Genomic DNA, 18,508 nt, shown 5'->3' with positions numbered 1-18,508 from the left:
CATCAAAGCGGTGATTTTACCTTTGCTTTTACTCATCAGTTCTGTTTTTATCCCACCTAGGAGAGTGCTTTTAGATCTGGAGCGAGCCATCTTTTATTTCCTGTGGGGCTCCAAGTGGGAGAGACTGAGGAGGGAGGTCATGAAAAGGCCAAAAGAGAAAGGAGGAAAAGGAGTGCCTGACCTGTACTTGTTTTTAGGAAGCCGATACACCGCACTACACCTCAAACAAGCCACAGACCCATCCGGAAACCCCAAAACTACAGCCATGACACGTTTCTGGATGGGATCGTACCTCAGACGATTGAAGATTTTACCTACAGATCTTAAAGTACCCGTGTCTTTTAGCCTGCCACCAGCCTATGCTTTTATCCTGACGTTTTTAAAGCATTTTAAACTGGAGCAGGAGGAGCTGCATATTTTAACCAACCACCGTTCTCTGATCTCTGTTGTGCAGGAGCAGGAGCCAGTGAGTCCAGTGCGCGGGCTCGCATTTGGCGAGCCCTCAACAGTTTGGCGCAACGTGAACCATTCCGCTCTTCCAAACAGACTCCGGGACCTGTCATGGATGGTGGCTCATGAGATTCTCCCAGTCAGGTCCGTCATGCACTCCCGGGGCATGTCAACACGCTCAACCTGCCCCCGACCCGGTTGTGGCGCGCCAGAGTCGGTGAGGCATTTGCTCTGGGAGTGCAGCGCTGCCGTAGACCAGTGGGCAATGGCCGGCTCCTTGCAATTCCCGTACTTGCCAGCAAGGGAGGTCCTTACAGCACAACTGGTGCTGTATGGGGTGAGCCAAAAAACACTGAAGAAAGATGACTTTGCCCAGATGTGGCTCACCCTAGCCGCCATCAAAGACGCCATATGGACCTCCAGAAACTTGCTGGTAAGGAAGCACATGCAGATCCCCCCCGTGGCTGTGATCCGGATGGCTGTAGGCGGCAGGCCTAGGACACAGCCACAAAGAAGCATCGCCTCTGTGCCCATTCGGACGAAGGAGCCGGAGCCACACATGAAAAGGTCAAAGCAGCGGCGGCCTGGCTCTCCGGGTGAGGCAGGTGGGAAGGAGCAACAGGGTGAGGATCTCCTCTGAGCACCACGACAGGATCCCGAGAGACCAAATGTTTGGGGGAGCGGAATGAGTGACCCTGGGTAGGGACTCACTCTGCTCCTGCACAAAATTAGAAAGAAGAGAAGTTTTAAACCAATGCACTCCCTTTTTAAAGATTTGGGACACTCCATGGTTTTCATTTGTGAGATGGATTTTATGTTTGACAACATGTAAAACCCCTTGAAATATTTGTTTTTAATGTTTTAAAAAAAAACAAAACAAACAAACAATGGTTTTACAACTATTTATCATATTGTTGTGATTATAATGTACCCTTTGTATCTCAAGATGTAAACCTTCTTTGAAAAAACTTGAAATGAGTGTCAATAAATCTTTTCGAAAGAAAAAAAAAAAAAATCTGTTCTTATCAGTTTAATATCTGATATGTCCTCTACCCGAGGACAAACATATTAAACGGATTTTTAGAACTGGGAGCTGAAAAAGGGGCTTGCCCCGTTCACTCCACGCATCGACCTGGCATTGCAGTGCCGCCGGGAACGGTGCACCCTTCTCTGGCCGTGTGGAAAAGCAAGCAAGCAAGCAAGCAATGACGCAAACGTACAGTTTCAAATGCCCCTCTGGCAGTGGCTGGAGGAAGGTGAGTCAACCTGCCCCACAGCTGATATCCCTCACGCGCCCTGGAAGGGCTGCTAGCCTCCAATCAACCCCGCATTTTCCCTGTATTTTGGTCCCCGGGGGCCTGCAAGCGCCTGATAACTTGAGAAATTTGTGGGGATTGCATGTTGAGGCCCAGACACTTTTCTCCACAGCCCGATTGGCTAGAGCCCGTGACAACATGGGGAGGGGGCGGGGATTTGGCAAGCTAAGAGAAGGCTACCGTGAGGGCGGTGACTGGGACCAATGGGGTCCTCGGCCGCTCTTGAGGAGAGGCCTGTACTGACTCTGGTTTCTCTTCATCACGCACAAGTCTTTCGCCTTTTACTAAAGACTTCCGTGGAGAGGAACACCAATGAGTTTAAGCTATTTTTGGCAGGCTCTGCCGTATGGCTGAGCCCTTTGAGTTTGTGAAAAGTCAAACAGCTGTCGAGGTCAGGAATGGGGAGGTGGGCGGAGGTGGTGAAAAGCAGCCATTGCTCCGCTCATGTCAAAAGCAGCCAACCGCGACCAGCGAGATTTGTGCCAAGAGCCTGGCTGGAACGCCAGACACTTTGGGCCCATCGCTTCTCGGCCTTTTGGCTAAGATCAAGTGTAGTATCTGTTCTTATCAGTTTAATATCTGATATGTCCTCTACCCGAGGACAAACATATTAAACGGATTTTTAGAACTGGGAGCTGAAAAAGGGGCTTGCTCCGTTCACTCCACGCATCGACCTGGCATTGCAGTGCCGCCGGGAACGGTGCACCCTTCTCTGGCCGTGTGGAAAAGCAAGCAAGCAAGCAAGCAAGCAAACAATGACGCAAACGTACAGTTTCAAATGCCCCTCTGGCAGTGGCTGGAGGAAGGTGAGTCAACCTGCCCCACAGCTGATATCCCTCACGCGCCCTGGAAGGGCTGCTAGCCTCCAATCAACCCCGCATTTTCCCTGTATTTTGGTCCCCGGGGGCCTGCAAGCGCCTGATAACTTGAGAAATTTGTGGGGATTGCATGTTGAGGCCCAGACACTTTTCTCCACAGCCCGATTGGCTAGAGCCCGTGACAACATGGGGAGGGGGCGGGGATTTGGCAAGCTAAGAGAAGGCTACCGTGAGGGCGGTGACTGGGACCAATGGGGTCCTCGGCCGCTCTTGAGGAGAGGCCTGTACTGACTCTGGTTTCTCTTCATCACGCACAAGTCTTTCGCCTTTTACTAAAGACTTCCGTGGAGAGGAACACCAATGAGTTTAAGCTATTTTTGGCAGGCTCTGCCGTATGGCTGAGCCCTTTGAGTTTGTGAAAAGTCAAACAGCTGTCGAGGTCAGGAATGGGGAGGTGGGCGGAGGTGGTGAAAAGCAGCCATTGCTCCGCTCATGTCAAAAGCAGCCAACCGCGACCAGCGAGATTTGTGCCAAGAGCCTGGCTGGAACGCCAGACACTTTGGGCCCATCGCTTCTCGGCCTTTTGGCTAAGATCAAGTGTAGTATCTGTTCTTATCAGTTTAATATCTGATATGTCCTCTACCCGAGGACAAACATATTAAACGGATTTTTAGAACTGGGAGCTGAAAAAGGGGCTTGCCCCGTTCACTCCACGCATCGACCTGGCATTGCAGTGCCGCCGGGAACGGTGCACCCTTCTCTGGCCGTGTGGAAAAGCAAGCAAGCAAGCAAGCAAACAATGACGCAAACGTACAGTTTCAAATGCCCCTCTGGCAGTGGCTGGAGGAAGGTGAGTCAACCTGCCCCACAGCTGATATCCCTCACGCGCCCTGGAAGGGCTGCTAGCCTCCAATCAACCCCGCATTTTCCCTGTATTTTGGTCCCCGGGGGCCTGCAAGCGCCTGATAACTTGAGAAATTTGTGGGGATTGCATGTTGAGGCCCAGACACTTTTCTCCACAGCCCGATTGGCTAGAGCCCGTGACAACATGGGGAGGGGGCGGGGATTTGGCAAGCTAAGAGAAGGCTACCGTGAGGGCGGTGACTGGGACCAATGGGGTCCTCGGCCGCTCTTGAGGAGAGGCCTGTACTGACTCTGGTTTCTCTTCATCACGCACAAGTCTTTCGCCTTTTACTAAAGACTTCCGTGGAGAGGAACACCAATGAGTTTAAGCTATTTTTGGCAGGCTCTGCCGTATGGCTGAGCCCTTTGAGTTTGTGAAAAGTCAAACAGCTGTCGAGGTCAGGAATGGGGAGGTGGGCGGAGGTGGTGAAAAGCAGCCATTGCTCCGCTCATGTCAAAAGCAGCCAACCGCGACCAGCGAGATTTGTGCCAAGAGCCTGGCTGGAACGCCAGACACTTTGGGCCCATCGCTTCTCGGCCTTTTGGCTAAGACTGCGGTCGCCTCCTTTTGATGGTTAAATTCTTGCCTGTTGTGGCTCTGAGTTAAACCAGCTCTTGGGAGGAAATTGTCTACATTCCTTGTTTAAAGTTGTGCAACTTTTCTGTAGTTGCATATCTTAAACAAATAGGAATTCATTGGCCCAGAGAATCTCTTACCTGAGCTCTGCCGGATTCAACACCTTGTCCAGGCCAAAACTTGAAAAGGTAAGTACGTTTTTAGATTTTTTTCCTTTTTTATATTTTTAATTGTATTTACTTATTTATTGTTCATTGTTTTTTTGTCCATTGTAAGTTTTTTACTGATTTTAGATCCTTTTAGCTTGTGGTGCCTCCACCATGTCGGCCACCCATGCCAACATGCGGAGGCACCACAGCGTCCGTTTTAAGTTTAAAGAAAAGGATGGAAAGCTCCTGGAGATGTCAAGGCTAGATTTCTCCAGGAAGCTAATCCAACAGGCTTTGAAATTCACAGCAAACGATTTGAATTGTATTTTGACCCTACCATTAAACAAAGGTTTTGATGTAAGCTTCCAGTCTGCGGCTATCTTGAGAGAATTTTGGACAAGATTTGAGTCTGTGAAACCCCAGTTTTCTGCATTTGTTGTTGAAAAACTGACTGATAATGCATTGAAAACAGTCATTGTCAGAATGTTTAATGAGACAGTGAATGCAGAAGACATTTGTATATGGCTGGGGAGATACTGCACTGTTAAAGGCCAGGCTACCAAAGTGAGAGATGAGGACGGCATCTGGAATTGCGCTTGGAGGGTCCCCATTCAACAATGGCAGGACCCCCAGGGCTTCCAAGGCCTGAAACATCTGCCGTCAATGATAGTTCTGGGTGAAAACAGGGGCTACATCCACTACCAAGGTCAGCCCAAGCTCTGCCGCAAGTGTGGTGAGCATGGGCACCTGGTAGAAGCGTGCACAAAAACCTTTTGCGGAAAGTGTAGAGAAATTGGGCACACTTTTGAGGAGTGCACCAATGGCAGGAAGTGCAACCTTTGTGGAGAAACAAATCATCTCTTCAGAGCTTGCCCCAAATCGTTTGCCAACAAACTAAAGGCAGCAAAAGCCAATGAACAAAATGGAGGACAAAAAGAAAAAGAGCAGGTTGAAGAGGCTGGGCAGGAAAATTCAAATCTCCCGCCAGATACTGTGATTGGAGAGGAGGGATCATGTGAGGCGGGAGAGGGGGAGGGGCCTGCAACAGCCCCATCAATGGAGAGTGGAGAGGAGGATGGGGAGATGCAGGAAGTGGGCGGAGCTAGTTCAGAAATGGAAGATTTTCAACCACCTGAAAATAGTGAGGATGCCCCCCTCCCCGATGCCCAGCAAACAAAGAGACTTGCATCGGAATTGTCCTCTGAGTCTCCTGTAGCCTCAGAGAAGAGGGGAAGAGTTGGGACTCTCTCAGACAGTTCATCTGTGGAGGAGCCCAGAGTCTTCCCCTCCAATTCACCAAATGAAGTCTCTTTTCTGACAGTAGCTCTACAATCAACCCCTAAGGACTCCAAGCTAAATGCAGCCTTGCGTCAAAGGCCAACCCCCAGAGTCCGACGGGGGAATGGAGCTCAACTCCCTCCTTCATCACCTGTTGAAGTGAAGGAGGAGCCCCGTTCACAAGAAATAGTCTAACTGCCTTTTTTTTGAAAAAAAAAAGATATTTTAGCATCTTAAACCTCTATTTAGTGTTTTTAAAATTTCATACCTGTTGTTTTTAATCATACTCATGACACTCACCTTCTCAACCATCAATGTGAGAAGTGTGAAGTCGAGAGTTAGAGCCCAGAGTGTTTTATCCTTTCTTAAATCTACAAAGTCAGATGTGTTTTTAATGCAGGAATGTGGCATACCGTTTTTAAAACACTACCGACAGTGGGAGGAGATGTGGCCACAGACATCGATATGGAGCGGATCAAACCAAAATAAGAACGATGGAGTGGCCATTTTAATAAAAAACCCTCAGGTTCTGGTGAAGGGTAGCACTGTGGTGAGAGACGGTAGGGCACTTTTAGCACACTTGACCTTTATGGGACAGGATTTTAACCTTCTCAATATTTATGGCTTTAACGACAAAAATGACAGGTATGACCTTTTAGAAGACCTGCAGTCCCACATGCTAGGGAGAGTGCCATTAGTTTTAGGAGGTGATTTTAACTGTATTTTAAGTCGAAAAGATAGAAAAAGAACAGGGGAAGATTTTAAAATTGACAAAACATCGGTTTTATTACAGGGCATATGCAGGGATTTTAAACTACAAGACTGTTTTAAAACCATGCATCCCAGAGAGGAGGGCTTCACCTGGTTCAGTGGTGATGGCACCAGAGCCTCTCGCATAGATTTTATTTTCACACGGGACTGCCCGCCGACCGATGCTAGATTGACCCCTGTTTTCTTTTCTGACCACCTGATGCTCTCCTGCACCCTTTCACTCTCTTCAGGTGTGACTTTTGGAAGTGGTCTGTGGAAACTCAACTGCTCCCTGCTTGAAGATCAACATCTAGTTCAGCAGTACAGGGAGCAGTACCGAGAGTGGCAGACCCTTCAAGACATGTACGATACACGAGCACACTGGTGGGAGATGGTGAAGGGAAAGACCCAGACTTTTTTCAGACAGGCAGGCAAAAAAAGAAAGGGCAAGGAGAACAGACGCATGATGGGACTGCAGAAGCGACTACAGCGCTATTTTAACCTCAACCAAAATGGAATGGATTTTAATGAAGAAATTAGAGAAATCAAATCAGAGATGTCGGTTTTAGCTGAAATTAAAAGCAAGGGTGTCATTTTAAGGAGCAGGGAACGGGAAATAGAGGAGGGTGAGAAGTGCACCAGGTATTTTTTTAAGAAAATTGTTAGTAAAGGGGGGACCATTTTAAAACTAAAAAAGGAAAACGGGTGCATAACAGAGAATATCGAAGAAATTAAACAGATTGTGGAAAATTTTTACGTAGAATTGTATAAAGAAAAGCCCATTAGAATAGACACCATGAATGAAGTTTTAAAATCCATCGATAAAAAAGTAAAAGACAGTGTGCTTTTAACCCAAGATTTTACCATTCTAGAGTTAAATAAATGTTTGTCAAGTTTTAAAAAAGGGAAGTCCCCAGGACAGGATGGACTTCCCTTGGAATTTTATTTGACCTTTTGGGACATTTTAGCACCTGATTTGATCGATGTTTTTAAAGACTTTGAGCACCTAGACCGACTTCCTGACAGTTTTAGAGTAGGGATAGTGACTCTACTGCACAAAAACAAAGACAAGACCGACCTGATGAACTGGAGACCTATCGCACTTTTAAACCTTGATTGTAAACTTTTTAGCAAACTTTTAGCCTCACGTATGTCCTTGTTTTTAAAGGGGGTGATTCACCCGGATCAAGGCTGTGCCATCCCAGGGAGGAAGATCACCGACAGCCTGGTACTGATCCGAGACACCATCTGTTACGCGAGAGACAGAAACATCCGGCTAGTAGTCCTAAATTTAGATTTTGAGAAAGCCTTCGATCGGGTCTCGCACCAGTACCTTTTCAAGGTACTGCAAAAAATGGGGTTCCCAGAAAGGTTTCTAGCTTGGGTGGGATTGCTGTATCGGGACATTACCAGCAAATTTGTGATTAACGGGCATTTGACAAAAGCAGTCGATATTAACTGCGGTGTCCGTCAGGGTTGTCCGTTATCTGCCCTCCTATACATAACATGTATAGAACCGCTGGCACAGATCTTGAGAAGGGATCAACGAATCAATGGGTTGGGAGTACCGGGGAGCGGGGGACTGGACACCAAGTGTATTTTATACATGGACGACGTGAACATTTTATGCACCGACCTTTTATCCGTCAACAGGACGCTGGACTTGACTGACTGGTTTGGACAGGCTTCTGGGTCAAAGTTGAACAAAAACAAGACCCAAGCCCAATTTTATGGACCGTGGACAGCGACTGAGATGACAGGACTCCCTTTGACTGTGACCCAGACTGACCAAAAAATACTGGGGATCAAATTTGACAGGGAGGGAGAAGGAACAACAAATTGGCCAGACGTGGTAGGGAAAGTAAAACAAAGACTAGGATATTGGGGACTTAGAGGACTGACTATTGAAGGAAAGGTTTTAATCATCAAAGCGGTGATTTTACCTTTGCTTTTACTCATCAGTTCTGTTTTTATCCCACCTAGGAGAGTGCTTTTAGATCTGGAGCGAGCCATCTTTTATTTCCTGTGGGGCTCCAAGTGGGAGAGACTGAGGAGGGAGGTCATGAAAAGGCCAAAAGAGAAAGGAGGAAAAGGAGTGCCTGACCTGTACTTGTTTTTAGGAAGCCGATACACCGCACTACACCTCAAACAAGCCACAGACCCATCCGGAAACCCCAAAACTACAGCCATGACACGTTTCTGGATGGGATCGTACCTCAGACGATTGAAGATTTTACCTACAGATCTTAAAGTACCCGTGTCTTTTAGCCTGCCACCAGCCTATGCTTTTATCCCGACGTTTTTAAAGCATTTTAAACTGGAGCAGGAGGAGCTGCATATTTTAACCAACCACCGTTCTCTGATCTCTGTTGTGCAGGAGCAGGAGCCAGTGAGTCCAGTGCGCGGGCTCGCATTTGGCGAGCCCTCAACAGTTTGGCGCAACGTGAACCATTCTGCTCTTCCAAACAGACTCCGGGACCTGTCATGGATGGTGGCTCATGAGATTCTCCCAGTCAGGTCCGTCATGCACTCCCGGGGCATGTCAACACGCTCAACCTGCCCCCGACCCGGTTGTGGCGCGCCAGAGTCGGTGAGGCATTTGCTCTGGGAGTGCAGCGCTGCCGTAGACCAGTGGGCAATGGCCGGCTCCTTGCAATTCCCGTACTTGCCAGCAAGGGAGGTCCTTACAGCACAACTGGTGCTCTATGGGGTGAGCCAAAAAACACTGAAGAAAGATGACTTTGCCCAGATGTGGCTCACCCTAGCCGCCATCAAAGACGCCATATGGACCTCCAGAAACTTGCTGGTAAGGAAGCACATGCAGATCCCCCCCGTGGCTGTGATCCGGATGGCTGTAGGCGGCAGGCCTAGGACACAGCCACAAAGAAGCATCGCCTCTGTGCCCATTCGGACGAAGGAGCCGGAGCCACACATGAAAAGGTCAAAGCAGCGGCGGCCTGGCTCTCCGGGTGAGGCAGGTGGGAAGGAGCAACAGGGTGAGGATCTCCTCTGAGCACCACGACAGGATCCCGAGAGACCAAATGTTTGGGGGAGCGGAATGAGTGACCCTGGGTAGGGACTCACTCTGCTCCTGCACAAAATTAGAAAGAAGAGAAGTTTTAAACCAATGCACTCCCTTTTAAAGATTTGGGACACTCCATGGTTTTCATTTGTGAGATGGATTTTATGTTTGACAACATGTAAAACCCCTTGAAATATTTGTTTTTAATGTTTTAAAAAAAAAAAAACAAACAAACAAACAATGGTTTTACAACTATTTATCATAGTGTTGTGATTATAATGTACCCTTTGTATCTCAAGATGTAAACCTTCTTTGAAAAAACTTGAAATGAGTGTCAATAAATCTTTTCGAAAGAAAAAAAAAATCTGTTCTTATCAGTTTAATATCTGATATGTCCTCTACCCAAGGACAAACATATTAAACGGATTTTTAGAACTGGGAGCTGAAAAAGGGGCTTGCTCTGTTCACTCCACGCATCGACCTGGCATTGCAGTGCCGCCGGGAACGGTGCACCCTTCTCTGGCCGTGTGGAAAAGCAAGCAAGCAAGCAAGCAAGCAAGCAAACAATGACGCAAACGTACAGTTTCAAATGCCCCTCTGGCAGTGGCTGGAGGAAGGTGAGTCAACCTGCCCCACAGCTGATATCCCTCACGCGCCCTGGAAGGGCTGCTAGCCTCCAATCAACCCCGCATTTTCCCTGTATTTTGGTCCCCGGGGGCCTGCAAGCGCCTGATAACTTGAGAAATTTGTGGGGATTGCATGTTGAGGCCCAGACACTTTTCTCCACAGCCCGATTGGCTAGAGCCCGTGACAACATGGGGAGGGGGCGGGGATTTGGCAAGCTAAGAGAAGGCTACCGTGAGGGCGGTGACTGGGACCAATGGGGTCCTCGGCCGCTCTTGAGGAGAGGCCTGTACTGACGCTGGTTTCTCTTCATCACGCACAAGTCTTTCGCCTTTTACTAAAGACTTCCGTGGAGAGGAACACCAATGAGTTTAAGCTATTTTTGGCAGGCTCTGCCGTATGGCTGAGCCCTTTGAGTTTGTGAAAAGTCAAACAGCTGTCGAGGTCAGGAATGGGGAGGTGGGCGGAGGTGGTGAAAAGCAGCCATTGCTCCGCTCATGTCAAAAGCAGCCAACCGCGACCAGCGAGATTTGTGCCAAGAGCCTGGCTGGAACGCCAGACACTTTGGGCCCATCGCTTCTCGGCCTTTTGGCTAAGATCAAGTGTAGTATTCGTGGAGAGATTTTTCTTTTTTGATCTGGGCGACACTTCTATGGAAGCGATGGCCAGTATGGCCTCTCCTGTGCAGGTTATCCCTATGGTTGGGTTGAGGTTCACGCTTCGTTTCCAGGCAATCGTGACAGAAGAAGATGCTGTTTCAAGATCGTGGTTCTGCAAGAGGGTCATCATGGGCCAGCTTCTTTTGACGGTGGAGGATGTCTTGTGCATTCAATGGAACCAACAGGAAAAAGCTTTTGATGTCACCCTGAGGAATGAGGAGGTGTACAGAAAGGTGTCTGAAAATTGTTCGGCTGGAGCTGGGGTAAGGCCCCTTGCCTGCTACAAGATTTTGAGTTTGGACAGACCTAATTTCAGGCAGATCACAGTTCACATGTTTAACCCGTTTGTGACTGATCTTGCCTTGGCTGATTTCCTGGGCCGGTATGGAGAAGTGGTGTCAGCAGCAAGATATGTTAATGATCCAATGGGGTTTTGGACTGGCAGACGGCAGTTCCAGGTGTTGCTCAAGCCTGAGCCAGAAGGGCCTGGTGGTCTCAGACATCCACCCGCCTTTTTTAGTCTCGGTGGGGACCGTGGCTATTTGTTCTATTCGAGGCAACCGTCTTTCTGTCGGCAGTGTAGGCAGTCTGGCCACACGGAGGCAGGATGCACTGGGGTCTGCTGCCGTTTCTGTGGTCAGGGGGGACACGAGGCTAAAGACTGCACTGCACTGAAGGCCTGTCATGGATGTGGTGGACTTGATCACCTCTATCGGAGCTGTCCTGGCCGTAGGAGAACCTTTGCAGAAGTAGCTGGGGCCACTGGAGGGCAGGGTAAGGCTCAAGACTTTGGAGGGACTTTCGTGCCAATGGGCAATACGTCAATTGATCCACAGCAAGCGGATCAGCTTCCAGGCCCTTCTGGGAGTAGAGTGGACTCTGTATCCAAGGTGCAGGGACTTGCCAGTGTTGCTGGAGAAGTCAGTGTGGACCAGGTGCCCTCGGGGATTACGGACACGGTCCCCACTGGTGCCGCTCCCACCGAGCCAAAGCAAGGAGCACGAAGAGGTTTGAAGGTGTTGGAGGAGGGTCTCTCGATTGAAAAGGGGGAGTGTGAGCAGGTGGTGAAGAGTAAAAGGTCAAAGAGGGAGAGGGAGGGAGAGGGGAGGGGGCAGGCCGCAGAGGTGGGGGTTGATGTGGGTAGGGCTGATGGAATACAACAGGGGGGGGAAACGGTTAGAGGAGGGGCCCGGGGGCGGGATGCAATAGATACAGGTCAGGGGTTGGAGCATGTCTCAGGGGTTTTGGGTGAGGAGCCACCAGCTGGGTTGGAGCTTGATTTTGAGCTTTCTCCCGGTTTGCTCCTATTGTCGTCTCCTTTGAGTGAGGACGCATACGAGGGACCAAAAAGGCCTTCATCCTCACCAAATGCTGTTCCCTTTTCCTGGGCGGACCAGATGGATAGTGAAGGAGATGATCTGTATTCACAGTAGGGGGGGGGACTGTTTTGTTTTCTTTTTGTTTTTGTTTGAGTGTAAGCATCTGTAATTTAAAATGTTCTCCTTTGATGTTCTTTCTCTGAATGTGAGGGGAATGAGGAACACTGTTAAAAGAAGGATCGTTTTCGAATTTGTTAGCTCTTTGCGTGTAGCTTTTTGTTTGTTGCAGGAAGTCCACTTACGGGATATGGGGGATGTTGGGTGTTTTAGAAGGGAATGGACCAGAGGGGACTCAGTCTGGAGCATAGGGGGTGTTCACTCTACAGGAGTTGGGATTTTGTTTGGTTTTAAGGAGATTAAAGTGGAGGGTGTTTTTGTTATTGTCCAGGGGAGAATAATGGGTGCGGACATCTCCTGGGGAACAAACACGCTGAGAATCATTGTGGTCTATGGACCACAATCCTCAGCAGAGCGGAAAGAAATGTTTGGGATGCTGGAGCCGCACCTTGTCACCAACAGGCAGGTCATCATAGGGGGTGATTTTAATGTAGAGTTAGGAAAGGGGGGTGATGCCAGCGACCTGTACATTTCTAATCTTTTGAATAGTTTTGGTTTGGTCGATGGGGCGAGGGTGGTCAGGCCACTCATGGATGGTCCCACTTGGCGTAATTCGCAGGGGATCTTTAAGCGTTTAGATTATGTATTTTTTGTTAAGACCTTGAAGTTGGTTGCAGGAAGGGTGCTCCCGGTTTGCTTTTCGGATCATGATGGTTTGCTGTTTACGGTGAGTTTGGATTTGCCAGTCTTCGGGCCTGGGTTTTGGCGCTTAAATATTAGTGTGCTGGAGGAGGACTTGTTTAGTCAACAGTTTCTTTGGTTTTTTAAGGGTCTTATGGGACTCAAACCGCTGTGCCAGGGGTTGTTAGAGTGGTGGGAGGTGGCTAAGGAGAGGATGAAGATATTTTGTTTAAGTTATTGTCAGAGAAAGGCTGGAATGGCAAAGAGGGAGGTGGTCCATCTCCAGCACCGCCTTGAACTCGAGTATGCTAGGGGTAACTGTAAAGGTGCTGTAGACCATCAAGTTTGCGCATCCTTGAAAGCAAGTCTGAGACATATTTTTGAGGGTAGGGCCCGCGCATACCTGGTGCGGTCACGTCTGCAGTTCATTGAACAGTCAGAGACATGTTCGGCTGCTTTTTTTGGCTCCATACGGGCTGATAGGGCGAAGCAGCTGGTGTCAGGAGTTAGGAATAAACAGGGCAGGGTTGTGGTGGACACCTGCGAGATGGTGTGTGTCGCTACAGATCATTTCCGTGATGTTTTCACGGAGCGAGCGGTAGACATAGGAGGGGGAGGGGTGTTCCTGGATTTGCTGAACCAGCAGGTGCCAGGGAACATAGTGCGGGCTTTGGAGGCCCCACTGACCCTCAAAGAGCTTGAAGGTGCTCTCTGTAGGATGAACAGGCGCAAGGTGCCAGGCATTGATGGGTTGCCGGTAGAGTTCTATGTTAAGTTTTGGGACATACTTGGGCCAGTATTGTTGGAGGTGTTGACTGAGGTGCTCTGTACGGGGAAAATGGGGAGGTCTATGGCGACTGGAGTTATCTCCCTTCTGTTTAAGAAAGGGGATCGCGCTGATATGGATAACTGGCGACCGCTGTCCATGCTGTGCGTAGACTATAAGCTCCTGGCTAAGGTTCTGGCAGACCGGTTAAGCGTGGCCCTGCCACATGTGGTCCATGTGGACCAGACATGTGCAGTGCCAGGGCGCTCAGTAAGATGGAACCTGCAACTCTTACGGGATGCTGTGGCTTGGGCTGAGGATAGGCATCTGCCGCTTATGCTGGTCGGTCTTGATCAAGCAAAGGCCTTTGACAGAGTACATTGGGGTTTTATGTTTAGTGTACTGGAAAGGCTAGGTTTCGGTCAGGTTTTTGTAGGGTGGCTGCGCACATTGTATAGGGGTGCGGGGAGCAGGGTTTTGGTTAATGGGCACCTGGGGGAGGCTTTTAGTTTGTACTCTGGGGTGAGACAGGGTTGCCCGCTCTCACCGCTGCTCTATGTGCTTTACATGGAGCCATTAGCAGCTGCCATTCGGGCTGATCCTGGAGTGAGAGGTTTTTTTGTGCCTGGCAGTGGGGGTCTGCGAGTCAAGCTGTCTCAGCAGGCTCTGCCGTATGGCTGAGCCCTTTGAGTTTGTGAAAAGTCAAACAGCTGTCGAGGTCAGGAATGGGGAGGTGGGCGGAGGTGGTGAAAAGCAGCCATTGCTCCGCTCATGTCAAAAGCAGCCAACCGCGACCAGCGAGATTTGTGCCAAGAGATTGCATGTTGAGGCCCAGACACTTTTCTCCACAGCCCGATTGGCTAGAGCCCGTGACAACATGGGGAGGGGGCGGGGATTTGGCAAGCTAAGAGAAGGCTACCGTGAGGGCGGTGACTGGGACCAATGGGGTCCTCGGCCGCTCTTGAGGAGAGGCCTGTACTGACTCTGGTTTCTCTTCATCACGCACAAGTCTTTCGCCTTTTACTAAAGACTTCCGTGGAGAGGAACACCAATGAGTTTAAGCTATTTTTGGCAGGCTCTGCCGTATGGCTGAGCCCTTTGAGTTTGTGAAAAGTCAAACAGCTGTCGAGGTCAGGAATGGGGAGGTGGGCGGAGGTGGTGAAAAGCAGCCATTGCTCCGCTCATGTCAAAAGCAGCCAACCGCGACCAGCGAGATTTGTGCCAAGAGCCTGGCTGGAACGCCAGACACTTTGGGCCCATCGCTTCTCGGCCTTTTGGCTAAGATCAAGTGTAGTATCTGTTCTTATCAGTTTAATATCTGATATGTCCTCTACCCGAGGACAAACATATTAAACGGATTTTTAGAACTGGGAGCTGAAAAAGGGGCTTGCTCCGTTCACTCCACGCATCGACCTGGCATTGCAGTGCCGCCGGGAACGGTGCACCCTTCTCTGGCCGTGTGGAAAAGCAAGCAAGCAAGCAAGCAAGCAAACAATGACGCAAACGTACAGTTTCAAATGCCCCTCTGGCAGTGGCTGGAGGAAGGTGAGTCAACCTGCCCCACAGCTGATATCCCTCACGCGCCCTGGAAGGGCTGCTAGCCTCCAATCAACCCCGCATTTTCCCTGTATTTTGGTCCCCGGGGGCCTGCAAGCGCCTGATAACTTGAGAAATTTGTGGGGATTGCATGTTGAGGCCCAGACACTTTTCTCCACAGCCCGATTGGCTAGAGCCCGTGACAACATGGGGAGGGGGCGGGGATTTGGCAAGCTAAGAGAAGGCTACCGTGAGGGCGGTGACTGGGACCAATGGGGTCCTCGGCCGCTCTTGAGGAGAGGCCTGTACTGACTCTGGTTTCTCTTCATCACGCACAAGTCTTTCGCCTTTTACTAAAGACTTCCGTGGAGAGGAACACCAATGAGTTTAAGCTATTTTTGGCAGGCTCTGCCGTATGGCTGAGCCCTTTGAGTTTGTGAAAAGTCAAACAGCTGTCGAGGTCAGGAATGGGGAGGTGGGCGGAGGTGGTGAAAAGCAGCCATTGCTCCGCTCATGTCAAAAGCAGCCAACCGCGACCAGCGAGATTTGTGCCAAGAGCCTGGCTGGAACGCCAGACACTTTGGGCCCATCGCTTCTCGGCCTTTTGGCTAAGATCAAGTGTAGTATCTGTTCTTATCAGTTTAATATCTGATATGTCCTCTACCCGAGGACAAACATATTAAACGGATTTTTAGAACTGGGAGCTGAAAAAGGGGCTTGCCCCGTTCACTCCACGCATCGACCTGGCATTGCAGTGCCGCCGGGAACGGTGCACCCTTCTCTGGCCGTGTGGAAAAGCAAGCAAGCAAGCAAGCAATGACGCAAACGTACAGTTTCAAATGCCCCTCTGGCAGTGGCTGGAGGAAGGTGAGTCAACCTGCCCCACAGCTGATATCCCTCACGCGCCCTGGAAGGGCTGCTAGCCTCCAATCAACCCCGCATTTTCCCTGTATTTTGGTCCCCGGGGGCCTGCAAGCGCCTGATAACTTGAGAAATTTGTGGGGATTGCATGTTGAGGCCCAGACACTTTTCTCCACAGCCCGATTGGCTAGAGCCCGTGACAACATGGGGAGGGGGCGGGGATTTGGCAAGCTAAGAGAAGGCTACCGTGAGGGCGGTGACTGGGACCAATGGGGTCCTCGGCCGCTCTTGAGGAGAGGCCTGTACTGACTCTGGTTTCTCTTCATCACGCACAAGTCTTTCGCCTTTTACTAAAGACTTCCGTGGAGAGGAACACCAATGAGTTTAAGCTATTTTTGGCAGGCTCTGCCGTATGGCTGAGCCCTTTGAGTTTGTGAAAAGTCAAACAGCTGTCGAGGTCAGGAATGGGGAGGTGGGCGGAGGTGGTGAAAAGCAGCCATTGCTCCGCTCATGTCAAAAGCAGCCAACCGCGACCAGCGAGATTTGTGCCAAGAGCCTGGCTGGAACGCCAGACACTTTGGGCCCATCGCTTCTCGGCCTTTTGGCTAAGACTGCGGTCGCCTCCTTTTGATGGTTAAATTCTTGCCTGTTGTGGCTCTGAGTTAAACCAGCTCTTGGGAGGAAATTGTCTACATTCCTTGTTTAAAGTTGTGCAACTTTTCTGTAGTTGCATATCTTAAACAAATAGGAATTCATTGGCCCAGAGAATCTCTTACCTGAGCTCTGCCGGATTCAACACCTTGTCCAGGCCAAAACTTGAAAAGGTAAGTACGTTTTTAGATTTTTTTCCTTTTTTATATTTTTAATTGTATTTACTTATTTATTGTTCATTGTTTTTTTGTCCATTGTAAGTTTTTTACTGATTTTAGATCCTTTTAGCTTGTGGTGCCTCCACCATGTCGGCCACCCATGCCAACATGCGGAGGCACCACAGCGTCCGTTTTAAGTTTAAAGAAAAGGATGGAAAGCTCCTGGAGATGTCAAGGCTAGATTTCTCCAGGAAGCTAATCCAACAGGCTTTGAAATTCACAGCAAACGATTTGAATTGTATTTTGACCCTACCATTAAACAAAGGTTTTGATGTAAGCTTCCAGTCTGCGGCTATCTTGAGAGAATTTTGGACAAGATTTGAGTCTGTGAAACCCCAGTTTTCTGCATTTGTTGTTGAAAAACTGACTGATAATGCATTGAAAACAGTCATTGTCAGAATGTTTAATGAGACAGTGAATGCAGAAGACATTTGTATATGGCTGGGGAGATACTGCACTGTTAAAGGCCAGGCTACCAAAGTGAGAGATGAGGACGGCATCTGGAATTGCGCTTGGAGGGTCCCCATTCAACAATGGCAGGACCCCCAGGGCTTCCAAGGCCTGAAACATCTGCCGTCAATGATAGTTCTGGGTGAAAACAGGGGCTACATCCACTACCAAGGTCAGCCCAAGCTCTGCCGCAAGTGTGGTGAGCATGGGCACCTGGTAGAAGCGTGCACAAAAACCTTTTGCGGAAAGTGTAGAGAAATTGGGCACACTTTTGAGGAGTGCACCAATGGCAGGAAGTGCAACCTTTGTGGAGAAACAAATCATCTCTTCAGAGCTTGCCCCAAATCGTTTGCCAACAAACTAAAGGCAGCAAAAGCCAATGAACAAAATGGAGGACAAAAAGAAAAAGAGCAGGTTGAAGAGGCTGGGCAGGAAAATTCAAATCTCCCGCCAGATACTGTGATTGGAGAGGAGGGATCATGTGAGGCGGGAGAGGGGGAGGGGCCTGCAACAGCCCCATCAATGGAGAGTGGAGAGGAGGATGGGGAGATGCAGGAAGTGGGCGGAGCTAGTTCAGAAATGGAAGATTTTCAACCACCTGAAAATAGTGAGGATGCCCCCCTCCCCGATGCCCAGCAAACAAAGAGACTTGCATCGGAATTGTCCTCTGAGTCTCCTGTAGCCTCAGAGAAGAGGGGAAGAGTTGGGACTCTCTCAGACAGTTCATCTGTGGAGGAGCCCAGAGTCTTCCCCTCCAATTCACCAAATGAAGTCTCTTTTCTGACAGTAGCTCTACAATCAACCCCTAAGGACTCCAAGCTAAATGCAGCCTTGCGTCAAAGGCCAACCCCCAGAGTCCGACGGGGGAATGGAGCTCAACTCCCTCCTTCATCACCTGTTGAAGTGAAGGAGGAGCCCCGTTCACAAGAAATAGTCTAACTGCCTTTTTTTTAAAAAAAAAAAAGATATTTTAGCATCTTAAACCTCTATTTAGTGTTTTTAAAATTTCATACCTGTTGTTTTTAATCATACTCATGACACTCACCTTCTCAACCATCAATGTGAGAAGTGTGAAGTCGAGAGTTAGAGCCCAGAGTGTTTTATCCTTTCTTAATTCTACAAAGTCAGATGTGTTTTTAATGCAGGAATGTGGCATACCGTTTTTAAAACACTACCGACAGTGGGAGGAGATGTGGCCACAGACATCGATATGGAGCGGATCAAACCAAAATAAGAACGATGGAGTGGCCATTTTAATAAAAAACCCTCAGGTTCTGGTGAAGGGTAGCACTGTGGTGAGAGACGGTAGGGCACTTTTAGCACACTTGACCTTTATGGGACAGGATTTTAACCTTCTCAATAT

General features: G+C 49.2%; 12 non-coding genes and 2 pseudogenes across 12 annotated transcripts; all 14 read left to right on the top strand.

Annotated features, from left to right (window-relative positions):
* Positions 1-1,436: 1,436 nt before the first annotated feature.
* Positions 1,437-1,619, top strand: LOC139619656 (U2 spliceosomal RNA). Its single transcript, XR_011690640.1, has one exon. It is a non-coding gene; the product is annotated as a U2 spliceosomal RNA (small nuclear RNA).
* Positions 1,620-2,006: 387 nt separating this feature from the next.
* LOC139619106 (U5 spliceosomal RNA) lies at positions 2,007-2,121 on the top strand. Its single transcript, XR_011690112.1, has one exon. It is a non-coding gene; the product is annotated as a U5 spliceosomal RNA (small nuclear RNA).
* A 164-nt stretch (positions 2,122-2,285) lies between these two features.
* Positions 2,286-2,477, top strand: LOC139619493 (U2 spliceosomal RNA). The gene has a single exon (XR_011690486.1). It is a non-coding gene; the product is annotated as a U2 spliceosomal RNA (small nuclear RNA).
* A 395-nt stretch (positions 2,478-2,872) lies between these two features.
* LOC139619105 (U5 spliceosomal RNA) lies at positions 2,873-2,987 on the top strand. The gene has a single exon (XR_011690111.1). It is a non-coding gene; the product is annotated as a U5 spliceosomal RNA (small nuclear RNA).
* Positions 2,988-3,151: 164 nt separating this feature from the next.
* On the top strand, positions 3,152-3,343 carry LOC139619136 (U2 spliceosomal RNA). Its single transcript, XR_011690142.1, has one exon. It is a non-coding gene; the product is annotated as a U2 spliceosomal RNA (small nuclear RNA).
* Positions 3,344-3,734: 391 nt separating this feature from the next.
* On the top strand, positions 3,735-3,849 carry LOC139619104 (U5 spliceosomal RNA). Its single transcript, XR_011690110.1, has one exon. It is a non-coding gene; the product is annotated as a U5 spliceosomal RNA (small nuclear RNA).
* Positions 3,850-9,602: 5,753 nt separating this feature from the next.
* LOC139618715 (U2 spliceosomal RNA) lies at positions 9,603-9,781 on the top strand (annotated as a pseudogene).
* A 399-nt stretch (positions 9,782-10,180) lies between these two features.
* Positions 10,181-10,295, top strand: LOC139619357 (U5 spliceosomal RNA). The gene has a single exon (XR_011690356.1). It is a non-coding gene; the product is annotated as a U5 spliceosomal RNA (small nuclear RNA).
* A 164-nt stretch (positions 10,296-10,459) lies between these two features.
* On the top strand, positions 10,460-10,608 carry LOC139618743 (U2 spliceosomal RNA; annotated as a pseudogene).
* Positions 10,609-14,408: 3,800 nt separating this feature from the next.
* On the top strand, positions 14,409-14,523 carry LOC139619103 (U5 spliceosomal RNA). The gene has a single exon (XR_011690109.1). It is a non-coding gene; the product is annotated as a U5 spliceosomal RNA (small nuclear RNA).
* Positions 14,524-14,687: 164 nt separating this feature from the next.
* Positions 14,688-14,879, top strand: LOC139619492 (U2 spliceosomal RNA). Its single transcript, XR_011690485.1, has one exon. It is a non-coding gene; the product is annotated as a U2 spliceosomal RNA (small nuclear RNA).
* A 395-nt stretch (positions 14,880-15,274) lies between these two features.
* LOC139619102 (U5 spliceosomal RNA) lies at positions 15,275-15,389 on the top strand. Its single transcript, XR_011690107.1, has one exon. It is a non-coding gene; the product is annotated as a U5 spliceosomal RNA (small nuclear RNA).
* A 164-nt stretch (positions 15,390-15,553) lies between these two features.
* LOC139619125 (U2 spliceosomal RNA) lies at positions 15,554-15,745 on the top strand. Its single transcript, XR_011690131.1, has one exon. It is a non-coding gene; the product is annotated as a U2 spliceosomal RNA (small nuclear RNA).
* A 387-nt stretch (positions 15,746-16,132) lies between these two features.
* LOC139619101 (U5 spliceosomal RNA) lies at positions 16,133-16,247 on the top strand. Its single transcript, XR_011690106.1, has one exon. It is a non-coding gene; the product is annotated as a U5 spliceosomal RNA (small nuclear RNA).
* The last annotated feature ends 2,261 nt before the right edge of the window (positions 16,248-18,508 follow it).

The sequence above is a fragment of the Trachinotus anak genome, unplaced genomic scaffold (assembly GCF_046630095.1).
Source record: "Trachinotus anak isolate AG129_WGS33_773 ecotype Australia unplaced genomic scaffold, CSIRO_AGI_Tana_v1 ptg000003l, whole genome shotgun sequence".
NCBI classification, from domain to species: domain Eukaryota; kingdom Metazoa; phylum Chordata; class Actinopteri; order Carangiformes; family Carangidae; genus Trachinotus; species Trachinotus anak.
The sequence above is the reverse complement of the archived record's forward strand: the minus strand, read 5'-3'. Positions and strand labels throughout refer to the sequence as shown.